We start from the raw sequence: 14,916 nt of genomic DNA on the forward strand, positions 1-14,916 counted from the left end.
TAGTATTGCATTTTCTCCCATATCTGTGGGATACACTCCAAGACCCCCAGTGGGTGCCTGAAACCGTGGATAGTGCCAAAACTCCATATACTATGTTTTTTCACATGCACACACATTTGCGGTAAAGTTTAGTTTAAAACTTCGGCCCAGGAAAAGGTTAACAATAATAACTAATGACGTGAAGCGATGACAACAAGCCAGCCTCAGTGCACTAGCACCTGGGGCCATCCTCAAGTGCAGTGAGGGATCCCTGCATACAACACTGTGGTAGGTACCATGGCAGTGGCTCTTATGACTGAGATGGCTCCCAAGTGACTGACAGGTGGGTAGGGTGTGCGGTGTAGACGGACGCACTGGACAAAGAAATGATTCACATCCCAGCCAGATGGAGCTGGAGGGCAGGAGATTTCATCACGAGCACACAATGGAAAATTCATCATGGTTTATTTCTGGAATTTTCCATTGAATATTTTTGGACTATGGTTGACCTTGGGTATCTGAAACCACGAAAAGGAAAACCACAAGTAAGCGGGGCCTACGATAGTCACAGATATGGAACAAGTGTCACCCAGTCAACTTTAGAACATTTTCATCACCTCAGAAAGAAACCACATCACTCCCACATTCCCCGAGTCTGGCCCTGAATGGCCACTAATGTACCTTCTGCCTCTGCAACTTTCTCTATTCTGTACTTTTTATGTAAACAGAATCATTAGACGTGGCCATTTGAGACTGACTTCTCTTACTTAGCATAATGTGTTAAACCTTCATTTATGTGGTAGCATCTATCAGTGCTTCATAACTTTTTATGGTAGATACATATTTCGTTATCTATGAATTCATATATATCCCACATTAGTGAATTTTATTATATAATAAGCCCCATTCTGTTTATCCATTCATCCGTAGATGGAAATTTGAGATTACATTTTGGCTGTCACAAATAAAGCGACAGTAAACATATACAGTCTTTATATGAATGTGTGAACACATTCTTATTGCTTCTCTAGGAGTGGAATTTCTGGGTCACATAGTGACTCGACTCTGGTCAATCCATTCAGGAGCTGCCTCACTGTTTTCTAAAGTGACTGTACTGTTGACATTCTTACCATCAACGTGCAGCTTCTGATTTCCTCATGCTGTAGCACCTGGGGCCATCCTCAAGTGCAATGAGGGCTCCCTACATACAAGTGACAAGTGACCAGCACTTGTCAGCATCTGACGTTTGCTTCTGGACATCACAGTGGGCATAGCATGGTCTCACTGTAGTTTTGATTTATACATTTCTGATGACTAATGATATCGACGATCTTTTTGCGTGTTTAGGGTTTTTTGCAGATTTTCTTTGGAGAAATATCTGTTCAGATCCTTTGCCAGTTGTTAATTCGGTTATTTGTCGTTCTATTATTGATTTATAATAATTATTTATATATTCTGGGTAGAAATCACTTATCAGTATATGATTTTTAAATATCTTCTCCCCTTCTGTAGATTGTTTTTTTCCACTTTTATGGTGGTGTATTTGCAACACAAAAGTCTGGTTTTCAAAATTTTTATAGCGTTCAATTTATCTGCTTTTTTATCGCGCGTGCTTTTGTTCTCATATTTAAGAATATGTTGCCAAATCTGAGAGTTGTATAGTTACAGTTCTTTTTGTTTTTTTCTGAGATGGAGTCTTGCTCTGTCAACCTGGCTGGTGTACAGTGGTGCAATCTCGGCTCACTGCAACCTCTGCCTCCCAGGTTCAAGTGATTCTCCTGCCTCAGCCTCCCTAGTAGTTAGGATTACAGGCACACGCCATCATGCCTGGCTAATTTTTTTGTATTTTTACTAGAGACAGGGTTTTGCCATGTTGGCAGGCTGGTCTCGAACTCCTGACCTCAGGTGATCCACCCGCCTTGGCATCCCGAAGTGCTGGGATTACAGGCATGAGCCACCATGCCAAGCCTAGTTTTAGTTCGTATATGGATCCAAGTTTGGGTCTTGGATCCATTTTGGGTTTATTATTGTATACAGTGTGAGATAGGGACATGCTGGAGGCAGGCTGCCACCAACTCCATCTTGCTGGGCTGAAGTTCTCAGAAATGAGTACTCCTGTTTGCATGGGGATGTCTGGTTGGTTAAAAAGATGATTCTCTCCCCTTCGACTAGCCCCGGCACCCTGTGAAGAGTCTGTTGACAGTAGATGCGTCTTGGTACGGATTCTGTTCCACTGAACAGAGTGGCACCACTCTGTCTTGATTGCTGTTGCTTTGTAGTGAGTTTTGAAGTCGGGAAGTGTTTGCCCTCCTACTTTGTTCTGTATGATGTTAGCTGTGGGTGTGGCTTCTCAATCTTAAAGTTCACAAAGCCATTGTATAGAAGATCATGGATTTAATCTTTGGTCTTTTAATGGTAGAACATTCCTAGAAGGGTGTCGGATCGATCATTGGGTAGTTGCAGCCATGGGGAGTGTATCCAGAAGATATTGAGACTTGACCCGGTGTAATGAATCTGTGGGTATGATGGAGAGACAGCAGCAGAGCGGCACCTCCTGTGTGCCTTTTTTCCTAACACACTGCTGTCACTGGCAGCAGGCCCTGTCTACACCCAGACAGCACCTAACCGTCCCCACATTACACAGCTTGTTCATAGCCAAGCAGAACTTAACAACGTATAGTCAGCCTCCAGACTTGCAGCTTCAAACATCTAGGTCTAGGGGAAAAATATTTGGCTTCCCATTCTTCAAAGTGTTCTCCCCCAGACCTGAAGGGTCATTTAGGAACAAGTTGTTTCTTAATCCCCTGCTGCCTATGCTTCTCACCTTCCTCACTCTTTACACAGAAAAGCAGCTGAGCAGGAGGAGAAACAGGAGAATCTACTCTGAAGTTCTGCCAGATGGGCACTGCCTTGGTGTACTCTCCATTTTAGCCCATAGATGCCCAAAATGTAAAGGCAGAGCTTTTGCACAGCTTGAGAATGATCTTTCAAATGCAATGGGAGGCTGGTTTCAAATATGCAAATCAATGTGATGCATCCCATTAACAGAATGAAAGATTTTCAAACCCCATGATCATCTCAACTGACACAGAAAAAGCTTTTCACAAAGTTCAACACCCTTTCATGATAAAAAACAAAAACAAAAACAAAACAAAACAAAAATCACCTCTTAACAGTTTAAGTATAGAAGAAAAGTTCCTCAACATTATGAAGGCTATTATGTAAAACCTGCAGCTAACATAACTAACAGGGAGCAACTGAAACTTTCCCACTAAGATCCAGTAGAAAGCAGAGATGCCCCCCCTTGCCACTTCTGTTCAGCATGGGATTAGAAGTACTAACGAGCAGTCAGATGAGAGATGAAAGAAAATAAACAAAAGGGATCCATTTCAGAAGGAAGAAGTAACGTTTCTCTATTTGCAGATGACATGATCCTATATGTGGAAAATCCCAAAGATTACACACAAAAATACTGTTAGAATTATGAATGAATTCAGTGAAGTTGCAGAATACAAAATCAGCATATAAAAATCAGTAGCATTTGTATAGACAAATAATAACCTAGCTGGAAAATAAATCAATAAAACAATCCCATTTATGATAGCATCAAAAAAGATATTTTGGAATAAATTTAACAAAGGAGGTAAAAGATTTGTACACTGAAAACTATAAAACATTAAAGAAAGAAATGGAAAAAGGTACAAATAAATGAAAAGCTATTTCATGTTCATTAGGAAGAATTAATATTGTTAAAATGTCCATACTACCCAAAGTGATATACAGATTTAACACAATCCCTATTAAAATCTTCAATAGCAACAATAGCTATTTTCACAAACATTGGGAAAATATCCTAAAATGTTTGTAGAACCAGAAAAAACTCCAAGAAGCCAAAAAAAAAAAAAAAAAAAAACACTGAGAAGGAAAAACAAAGTTGGAGGAATCATACTTCTTGATTTAAAATTATATTACAAAGCTATAGATATTGAAGCAGTATGATACTGGCATAAAAACACAACCATAGACCCATGGAACAGAACATAGAGCCCCAAAATAAATTCAAACACGTATGTGCAACTAATTTTTGACAAAGTCACCAAGAGGACGCAATGGGGAAAGGACAGTCCCTTCAATAAACAGTGCTGGGAAAACTGAATTTTCACATGGAAGATAATAGAACTGGATCCTTCTCTTATACATTTAAAAAAAAAAAAACTCAAAATGGATGCAAGCCCTAAATGTAAAACCTGAAACCATAAAACTCATAGAAGAAAATGTTGGGAAAAATCTCCTCGACCTTTGTCACAGCAATACTTTTAAAAATGTTACCCAAAAGCTTAAATGACAAAACAAAAATGAATAAATGGACTACACAAAACTAAAAAGCTTCTGCACAAAGAAACAATATCAAAATGAAAAAGCAACCTATAGAGTGGGAAAAAAAATGTTTGCAAATCACAGCTGATAAGGGGTTAATATCCAAAATGTATAAATAACTCTTACAAATCAAGAGTAAAAATAAGGCAAATAATCCTCAAATGAGTGAAGGTCCTACACAGACATTTTTTAAAACAGTAAATAAAAATGTCCAACAGGCAAATGAGAAGGTGTTCAACATCACTCCTCAAACGGGAAATGCAAAATGAAGCCATCATCGTCACCTCCTGGCCTGTTCTCCCTGCCCACTGCACAAATGAAGACCAGGGCATTGCAGTAAACCAAGGGTCTAATTAATGCCAGGCTGGCCGCGGCCGTGGCAGATGGAGTTATTACTCAAATCCATCTCATGGAAGGCTTGTAGGTTAAGGGATTTTCAAGGACAGTTTTAGGAAAGGGTGGGGCGCCCAGGCAGTGGCTGCTTGCTGCCAACTGACTGGGATACGGTCACGGTGTGGGAAAGTTCCCGCTGTGCACTGAGTGGTTTCTGGGTGGGGCCACAGGAGCGCAAGAGTCATCTACTGGGGGGTCCACGTGGAGCCATGGGTATCAGGCATGCAAAAAACCCTGAAAAGATGCCTCAAAAAGCCGATCTTAGGTACTACCATAGTGATGCTCTCTGCAGGACCTCTGAAATAATGGCTGGCCATCATGAATATCTACACCTTAACAGAATTCAGGCTCCACTTCTCCCCCTCACGGGGTGGTCTCTCATTAGCTTTACAAAGGCAGTTGGGTCTGGGGGAAAGGCCTATTAATTATCATTTAAACTGTCAACTAAATGTCTCCCGAAGCTGACTTGGCAGCTTGAGGCTGAAGGCAAAATGGCATTGGCTGGATCAGATCTTCCACTCCCAGAATTTTCTCACTGTTAACCATTTATCAAAGCTGATTTCATCAAAAGTTACCACTTCACACCTGGAAGGACAGCTGTGTGAGTGGAAAATAACAACTTGGGACCCCAATTCCTTCTGCCAAAAGAAAAAAAAAAAATTAAGCTGAAAGCTGAGTCATGCAAGAAGTTGCCTTTCCTTTTGTTCCAAAGCAGATAGCTACAGATAAAAGGTTAAATATCTCCACAGGCAGCAACTCCTCATTCACCTTATCTTATGTAAAGTGCCAATTTTCCCTGTTAAGTATTGAAGCTCTCAAATTCATCTTTGGAGAAAGGCACAGACTGTTTCTGTAATTCTGTTCTTTTTTTTTTTTTTCCTTAACCTTGGCAAAATAACCTTCTAAACTGATTGAGACCCATCTCAGATACTTTTTGGTTTACAACTATTATCCAAAAATCAAGAGATAACAAGGGCTGGTGAGGTTGTGGACAAAAGGGAAGCCTTGCACACTGTAATGGGAATGTGGGTTGGTACAGCCATTATGAAAAAGAGCACATTAAAAATAGAACAGCCATGTGACCCACCAGTCCTCCTGAGGAAATTCCCAAAGGAGACAAAATCAATGCCTCGCAAGGATGCCTGCAACGCCCATGTTCATTGCAGCATGATTCACAGTAGCCAAGATACAGAGGCAACCTGATGGACAAATGGATAGAAAAAATGTGGGGGATATATATATCTTCAATGGAATATTATTCAGCCTTAAGAAGAATGCAGTCCTGCTATTTGCCACAATATAGATATACGCAGAAAATATTATGCTAAAATAAGTCAGATTCAGAAAGAAAAATATTGTGTTATCTCACTTAAATGAGAGATGATAAATAAGTTATCTCACTTAAATGTGAGATAATACAATATTTTTTCTTTTTTTTTTTTCTAAAGAGCTCAGGCTGAGCACGGTGGCTCAGGCCTGTAATCCCAGCACTTTGGGAGGCTGAAGGGGGTGGATCATTTGAGCTCAGGAGTTGGAGACCAGTCTGGCCAACATGGTGAAACCCCGTCTCTACTAAAAATACAAAAATTAGGCAGTTATGGTGATGTACATTTGTAGTCTCAGCTACTTCGGAGGCTGAGGTGGGAGGATCACTTCAGCCTGGGAGGCAGAGTTTGTAGTGAGCCAAGATCACGCCACTGTACTCCAGCCTGGGTGACAGAGTAAGACCCTGTCTCAAAAAAGTGAAAATTAAAATAAAAGCTCAAATACACATAGGTGAGAGTGAAATGGTGGTTATAGGTAGGGAGATGGGGAGATATAAGTCAAATGATGCAAAATAGCAGATATGTGGGATGATCAAGTCTAGAGATCTAATGCCCAATATGAAAACTAAAGTTAATAAAATTATACTGTGTTAGAGGCTTTGCTAAGTAAGTAGATTTTAGCTGCTCTTGTCACAAAAAAGTAACCGGAATGATAAATAAGTTAATTTGTTTCACTATAGTAAGCGTTCTATGATGTATGCGTATCCCATATCAACATGTTGTAAACATTAAATATACATGATAAAATTTATTTTTTAAAATTCAATGGAGAAACTAGGCTTGTAAGCAGACTGTTAGGATACCACATAATGATGTGCTTTGTGTCTGAAGTAGGAAAGGGTGCAAAAGAAAGAAGGCATGCAGGAGAGAACGCATGCAGGAAAGAAGGCATGCAGGAAAGAACACATGCAGGAAAGAACGCATGCAGGAGAGAACGCATGCAGGAAAGAAGGCGTGCAGGAAAGAAGGCGTGCAGGAAAGAAGGCGTGCAGGAAAGAAGGCGTGCAGGAGAGAACGCATGCAGGAAAGAAGGGATGCAGGACAGAACGCATGCAGGAAAGAAGGCGTGCAGGAGAGAACGCATGCAGGAAAGAAGGCGTGCAGGAGAGAATGCATGCAGGAAAGAAGGCATGCAGGAGAGAACACATGCAGGAAAGAACGCATGCAGGAGAGAACGCATGCAGGAAAGAAGGCGTGCAGGAGAGAACGCATGCAGGAAAGAAGGCGTGCAGGAGAGAACGCATGCAGGAAAGAAGGCATGCAGGACAGAACGCATGCAGGAAAGAAGGCGTGCAGGAGAGAACACATGCAGGAAAGAAGGCATGCAGGAGAGAACGCATGCAGGAAAGAAGGCGTGCAGGAGAGAACGCATGCAGGAAAGAAGGCGTGCAGGAGAGAACACATGCAGGAAAGAAGGCATGCAGGACAGAACGCATGCAGGAAAGAAGGCGTGCAGGAGAGAACGCATGCAGGAAAGAAGGCGTGCAGGAAAGAAGGCGTGCAGGAAAGAAGGCGTGCAGGAAAGAAGGCGTGCAGGAGAGAACGCATGCAGGAAAGAAGGGATGCAGGACAGAACGCATGCAGGAAAGAAGGCGTGCAGGAGAGAACGCATGCAGGAAAGAAGGCGTGCAGGAGAGAACGCATGCAGGAAAGAAGGCGTGCAGGAGAGAACACATGCAGGAAAGAAGGCATGCAGGACAGAACACATGCAGGAAAGAAGGCGTGCAGGAGAGAACACATGCAGGAAAGAAGGCGTGCAGGAGAGAACACATGCAGGAAAGAAGGCATGCAGGAGAGAACACATGCAGGAAAGAAGGCGTGCAGGAGAGAACACATGCAGGAAAGAAGGCATGCAGGAGAGAACACATGCAGGAAGGAAGGCGTGCAGGAGAGAACGCATGCAGGAAAGAAGGCATGCAGGAGAGAATGCATGCAGGAAAGAAGGCATGCAGGAAAGAAGGCATGCAAGAGACAATGCATGCAGGAGAGAAGGCATCCAGGATAGAATGCATGCAGGAAAGAAGGCATGCAGGAGAGAACACATGCAGGAGGGAACACATGCAGGAGAGAACGCATGCAGGAAAGAACGCATGCACAAAAGGCATGAATCAATATATTATGCTTCTTGATGGAAAAGGAAGCATGGTGCACTGAGGGAGTGGAGTGGGGGTGTCTGAAGCAGCCAGGCCTGGGGCCATGAGAGCAGATGCTGCTCCCAGAGGCTGAGGGGAGACTTAGGGAATGCGGGGGTCCGCACAGGGAGGTGTGCAGGCATGGAGGAGGCTCGGTGGCCCTGAACACCCACAGGCCCCACACCAGGGTGCTGGCTTACCTCGAAGGTGATGGGGTGGCACTGAAGACTCAGCTGCAGGAAGGGGTCATCTCAAAAGACATAGAGAAGGGGCAGGAGAGAAACCCCTGTGGCTGTCCGAGGAAGAAGCAGCAGGCCCCTAGGCCATGGTCCGTCAGCGGGAATCCAGCCACACAGCAGGAGGGAGAGAAGAGCTCTGCTGAGAGGCACCGGGAGGCTGAGAGGAGCTACCCAGAGGCCAAGGCCATGGGCCTAGATGATGGTGGATGAGCCTGGGCTGCAGGCCTGGGTAGTTACTGTTCACTGTCACAGGGAACATGGAGGAGTTTTTAATAAGTGACCCTCCTACCTGCTGACTTTTTCAATACTTTGTGTGAAACGTCACGTGGAAAAGCCCAAAAGGCCTTTGGCAGGAAGTGTGAGGCTGTGTTGAGACACACACACCAGAAGCACAGATGCCCCCCGTGCAGAGCAGGCCATGGGAATGGAGCAAGGCTAACTGGGAAATGGGGTGAGGACTCAAGAAGAACAGGTGCATATTTATAGCAGTTGTAAGCTTACCCTGGGGTTGATGTGGAGGCACAGATTGGTTCTTAGTAATTCCCAAGATGTATTAGTCCATTCTCACACCACTATAAGGACACATCGAAGACTAAGTAATTTATAAAGAAAAGAGGTTTAATCAACTCAGGAAGCAAGGCACTTTCTTCACAAGGTGGCAGGAAGGAGAAGCGCAAGCAGGGGAAATGCCAGATGCTTTTAAAACCATCAGATCCCTTGAAACCCACTCCCTATCATAAGAACAGCATGGGGGAAACCACCCTGCCCCCTTGATCCAGTTACCTCCTCCTGGTCCTGCCCTTGACATGTGGGGACTATGGGGATTACAATTCAAGGTGAGATTTGGGTGGGGACACATATCACAAGCCTAAACTATCATGCTGAATATTTACCCTGAAAAACGTTGACCCTACCCTGTGAATAGGGACAAATGATTACACCCTTTTGCAGTTAGTGTAATGCTTGGTCCACTGAAGGCCTGAGGGTCTTGGGATGCTTCTGGAGTCAATTCATACATTCCATCCTCATTGTCTCTTAGGCAACCTCGAGCACAACAGTGGCCCGACACTTACCAGTGGCATCCAATGATAGACCAACTGAAGCATATGGCATACACAGAAAGCTTTTGAAATTGAGTTCTATATGAAACTGAGAGATACACAACTGTACTTGACAACCGGTATCATAGATAATGTTTTCAGCATCTTATTATCATAAGTGGCGATGAGGTATTGGGCTGGAAGAAGTCAAGGCAGGCGCCACTGTTCCGGCAGCAGCAGAGAACCAACCACGCGATCACACACCAAGTCTCATGGTCGAGAGACCATGGAGAAAATACACCCCAGCTAACTTACACCGGTGTTTCTCCAACTGTGGCCACAATTCATTTGTGAGTTGCGATATCAATCTGAGGAGGCAGTACTAATATCAACAAAAAGAAGTAAAATGGAAAGTATTTGAAGATGTCATACATACTAAGAATGTGTTGTTCTATGAAATGTTTGATTTTATCATGGTTTCGAATCTCTCTACAATATACATAGGATGTGCACACAGGATCAAGATGTAAAATCTACTTCTCACCATGGAGCAGGGTTAAAACATGACAGCCACGATCCTGTTTCCATGTAGAAAGAAGGTGACCCCCCATCTCTGAGCAAGAGGAACTGGAGGTAACAAGACCCATTCAAGGAATGAGAAAGTAAACCAAGAATCCCCGGGGCACCAGGTTGGAACCAGGCCTTTTTTTCAGCTGAACTCTGAGGTGCTAAGAGGTCATGCCCAACAAGGGGAACCCAGGAGGTCCTGACATTGTTCACTATTTTACTTTTGCCTGAATTGCTTCAGGACACCCTGTGAAAACTCAAAAACTCTCATGACTTACTCATAAACTGTGCAAAAATGACCAAATTGTGTACCCTTTCCAGCTTCTGTCCACCATCTGCACAATGGGGCCTGGTAACACCCACTTTCTACAGTTGTGAGGAGCGGGGACACAGTAGCACCGGCCCTGAGCAGAGACGCCCTCACTCACTTCTTTCTCCCTTTATTTCCTCACTCTATTATTGATCAGCTGTTTACATGTAAGGTACCTTGTGTGAGATATTAATCACACAGTAGTGCAACTTGATCTCTATCCTCTTGTAAAGACAAGAATTCACCAAAATAAATGCAAATGTATGACTGTGACAAAAGCTAATTTTGAAAATTAAAATTGGAGTACTGAAAATTTAAAGTGCAATTGAGGAAGTCAAAGGTAGATGTTAGAAACCCTCCCGGAACGTAGAGAAGAAAAAGAGATTAAAAAAAAAAAAACAGCTGAAACCAATGGAAGATAAATTTAGACAATCCAACAATCCAAATCCATTTAGTAGTAGAAATTCAAACAAACTAATAATAATAAAGGAAATAAAGAGGGGAAAATTAATAAAGAAAGAAGAAAGTTCTGAGAGGTGAACAGTTTTCAGGTTGTGTGGGGGCACTCATGTCAAGCAGTAAGAATGAAAAAAACCTAAACTCATCAAACTCCAGAAAACCAACAGAAAGAGAAGACCGTAGCGCTGTTTAGAGAGAAAACCCGTGCTTCTGAGCTTCCCGGGGGAACCAGGATCAGACTGCAGACTGGCCTGGCGATGGAGTGGAGCCGTTCATAAACCTGAACACTATACATGCATAGCGTAGGATAAAATAGCCTCAAGGCCTTTGCAGTCTTGGGAGAGATGATTATCCCCTTAGTGAAATAGACATTTCCAACATGCAGGGCCTCGGAACCCTTGCCTCGAGGTCCCCATTCTGAAAAATGCCTGGGGCTCTGTGTCTACAAACTGGAGAAGAAATCCAAGAATGAATGGTGTAGGACACTCAAACCATGGGATTCATAAGGAACCCAAAATAAACAACCCCCTGCCCTCAGGTCACATGGAGTGCTGTAGCCGGAGGGTGGGGCAGTGGGGAGGGGTGCCGGCACAGCCCCTACACACCACACCCACCCTGTGGTCCCGCTGAGATGGGACCTGCCCAGCCCAGGGCGGGGCGCCCGGCACTCAGGCCAGTTCTGGAGATGGCCACTTACGAATGCTTGGTTTTCAAAATCAAATACACAGAAACAAAATAGGTCGGATAACTTGCTTGCCTAAAATAGATGTCCAGAGGAAATTTCTGCCTCTGACTTTAAATATTTTTTTAAAAATGAACTAGGAGCCACAAAAGGGGGATTTTGGTAGGTTCTCAACCCCCCTGCCCTGGGACAGAACTCTGTGCACCAGTGGTGGCCGCAGAGGCTTGGAGTGTGGACTCGAACCCCCGCCCTGGGACAGGACTCCGTGCACCAGTGGTGGCCGCAGAGGCTTGGAGAATGGACTCGAACCCCCGCCCTGGGACAGGACTCTGTGCACCAGTGGTGGCCGCAGAGGCTTGGAGCGTGGACTCGAACCCCCGCCCTGGGACAGGACTCCGTGCACCAGTGGTGGCCGCAGAGGCTTGGAGTGTGGACTCGAACCCCTGCCCTGGGACAGGACTCCGTGCACCAGTGGTGGCCGCAGAGGCTTGGAGAGTGGACTCGAACCCCCGCCCTGGGATAGGACTCCGTGCACCAGTGGTGGCCGCAGAGGCTTGGAGTGTGGACTCGAACCCCCGCCCTGGGACAGGACTCCGTGCACCAGTGGTGGCCGCAGAGGCTTGGAGAGTGGACTCGAACCCCCGCCCTGGGACAGGACTCCGTGCACCAGTGGTGGCCGCAGAGGCTTGGAGAGTGGACTCGAACCCCCGCCCTGGGACAGGACTCCGTGCACCAGTGGTGGCCGCAGAGGCTTGGAGTGTGGACTCGAACCCCCGCCCTGGGACAGGACTCCGTGCACCAGTGGTGGCCGCAGAGGCTTGGAGTGTGGACTCGAACCCCCGCCCTGGGACAGGACTCCGTGCACCAGTGGTGGCCGCAGAGGCTTGGAGTGTGGACTCGAACCCCCGCCCTGGGACAGGACTCCGTGCACCAGTGGTGGCCGCAGAGGCTGGGGGACAGACTCGCTGCCCTGCTCCTGCCCAGGGAGGGGAGCTTGGGTTTTGTGCAGTCCTTTGTTCTGGAGTCATGTGCAGCCACCTTCTGATGAGAATAACGTGGACGGATTTCAGGCAGGGAACTTCTTCCATCTCATCATTATTCCTTGTTCTGTTGGCTCTTCAAGGAGCATTGTCTAGCATAAGGTTATTGTTCATAAAATCCCACAAATGAGCGTGCTTTGTATGACAACTTTAATAAAACCTCACACCCATTTCAATTTATACTATGAATATGAATTGTAGCATAGTTTGCTTGTCATTCATTAATAACTTTAATTTTTAGATATGAGCTAGTCATATGTATGTTTCTTGATATTATTACCAATATTCCATTGACATTAGCTGATTGCAAAATGCTTTTTAAAATAACTATAGCTTTATAAAATAATTTACTAAAAAAAACAAACACTCCACATATGACACAGCATGAAAACTGAGCAAGTTGCCAATGTATTAACTCATTTTAATTTTTTTCTTTTAATAGATTTTTCTCATTTATTGACCCCAAAGGTGGTAAATTTAAAGATGGCCATGGAATTTCTTTTTTACCCAAAAATACATTTTTATATTTTTAAATTTTCTGTTCTTTCATACTTTCCATTTGTCTTTACACCCAAAGTAAATTATTTTTCTACATATTTAAGATTGCAACTATGTCCATTCCAGCTTCTGTCTATTCTTTCTCTCCACCTTCCATTGAGTTTATGTAGCGATGTCTTACCCATCTGTTTTCTACTGCGTTAGCCATGTCTAGCAGAGTCCCAGAGACTCAGCCCTCAGTCAGGGGTGGGCAGACTCACTGGTCACACTCCCATGTTGGGAGCCAGAGTTTTCTGTATGTAACCTTTGCTCCTTGTCTAGATCATCACAGTTAGAAATTAGAAACTGAAAATGCATACTAATAAATCGGTATCTAGTGATATTAATATCACTGCCCATTATCATTTATTGAGCATTTAATGATAAGCCAGACATTTTTGATATATTATTTAATTCAGACATTGAAAGTCTAGGAAATTAATGCTTATACAACAACATGCTCAAATCATGAAGTGGTAAGTGGTAGTGCTTTTATAACCCCATTCTGTCTAATTGAAAATTGTTTAACCATTAAAGATTTTGCTTGTTGGTTGAGTCACATGTACAGCGTTGTCTGAGCAGTTAGAATCCATCTTCACAGGGCAATGCAAACATTTTCTTTCTCTTTTTCTTTCGTTTTCTTTTTTGTTTTTCCAGTGAATCCATATTAACCACTAGGAGCAAGCACATAAGATCCAAAGGCGGGTAGGAATTGTGTGGGCCCTGGGGTCTCGCATAACAGAGGATTCTGTAAGATAATTCAGAGTTCATGGTAATGTGTAGGGGAGTTATTATATCCAAAGGGGTAAGAGAAGTTCTTTTGTTTTAAACTACAATGTAGTAGACAAAAAAGATCAATTTGGTCTAATTCCTTTCTCTTTCAAGGGACTAATCAGGACTTTTAACCTTCTGAGGTTCATATCCACCATTGTGTTCTTGACAAGATATACATGCTCCATCCCTTATTAACTGTTTGTGTGGATGAAGTTGTTCTTTGGGGAAAATTAAGTACACAGGGAAGGGTTTGGGGCTCAGTCCCTAATGGTCAGCAGAAGTGGATGAGGTGGGCTAGTTTCCAGGTCGAAGGAAAAGATTGGCGAATTCTGGGGAAAATGGCCCTATTATGACTCCCCGTGTTTCTTATTTAACTCCACTCTCTGGTTTCCTGTTGCTCAAATGAGGAATTGCATAGAAAGTGGGACGGCACTTCCATGATGGTTATCTGCATTAAGCTGCATCATTGCAGGGGCTCAGGGCTGTCGGCTCACTTGACCTGTTGAGGTTCAAAACAGCCCAGAGAGTTTTAGTCCTGTCAACCCTGGAGAGCAGGAAGCACTGAATCCTTTGGAATGGAAATCATAAGGGGCCAGCTATCCAGTGCCACCACCCAAGGCTCCCCTAGGACCTAGTGGCGAGACTCAGATTCCCTGACCCGTATCTCAGCGCTGCGGGTCCTTCCTGAGCATGTGTAGGGACAGCCTTCATTCACGGTGGGAAGAACTGTACTAGATCTTAACACAGATAATTCAGTTTCAATTATTCTCTCCTTCTGACTAACTGGGGAGTTCTGAGCACGTATTTCACCCTCTCTGAGTATCAGTTTCTTTATTCGTAAAATTCACATAAAGTTCAATTGATGGCCAAATGACATAACGGGTAAGAAAGTGTTTTGTAAGGTTTTAAGTTCTACCAATTTTAAGGAGACTAGGCTGATCCTCTCACCCCAGAAGTCCCTGGAGACATCACAGAATGAATAAGGGTGACAGTGGGAATCCTGGTGTGGAGCTCCTCCGATGCTGCCGCACGGGCTGAGCCTACCCCGAGTCTGGGCAGGAG

At 44.2% G+C, this 14,916-nt stretch overlaps 1 protein-coding gene across 23 annotated transcripts in view; it reads left to right on the top strand.

Moving 5' to 3' along the window:
- The window catches only part of MYT1L (myelin transcription factor 1 like), a 536,335-nt gene that overhangs the window by 310,075 nt on the left and 211,344 nt on the right, over nucleotides 1-14,916 (top strand). The window lies entirely within an intron of this gene.

Source organism: Macaca thibetana, chromosome 13 (assembly GCF_024542745.1).
Source record: "Macaca thibetana thibetana isolate TM-01 chromosome 13, ASM2454274v1, whole genome shotgun sequence".
NCBI lineage: Eukaryota > Metazoa > Chordata > Mammalia > Primates > Cercopithecidae > Macaca > Macaca thibetana.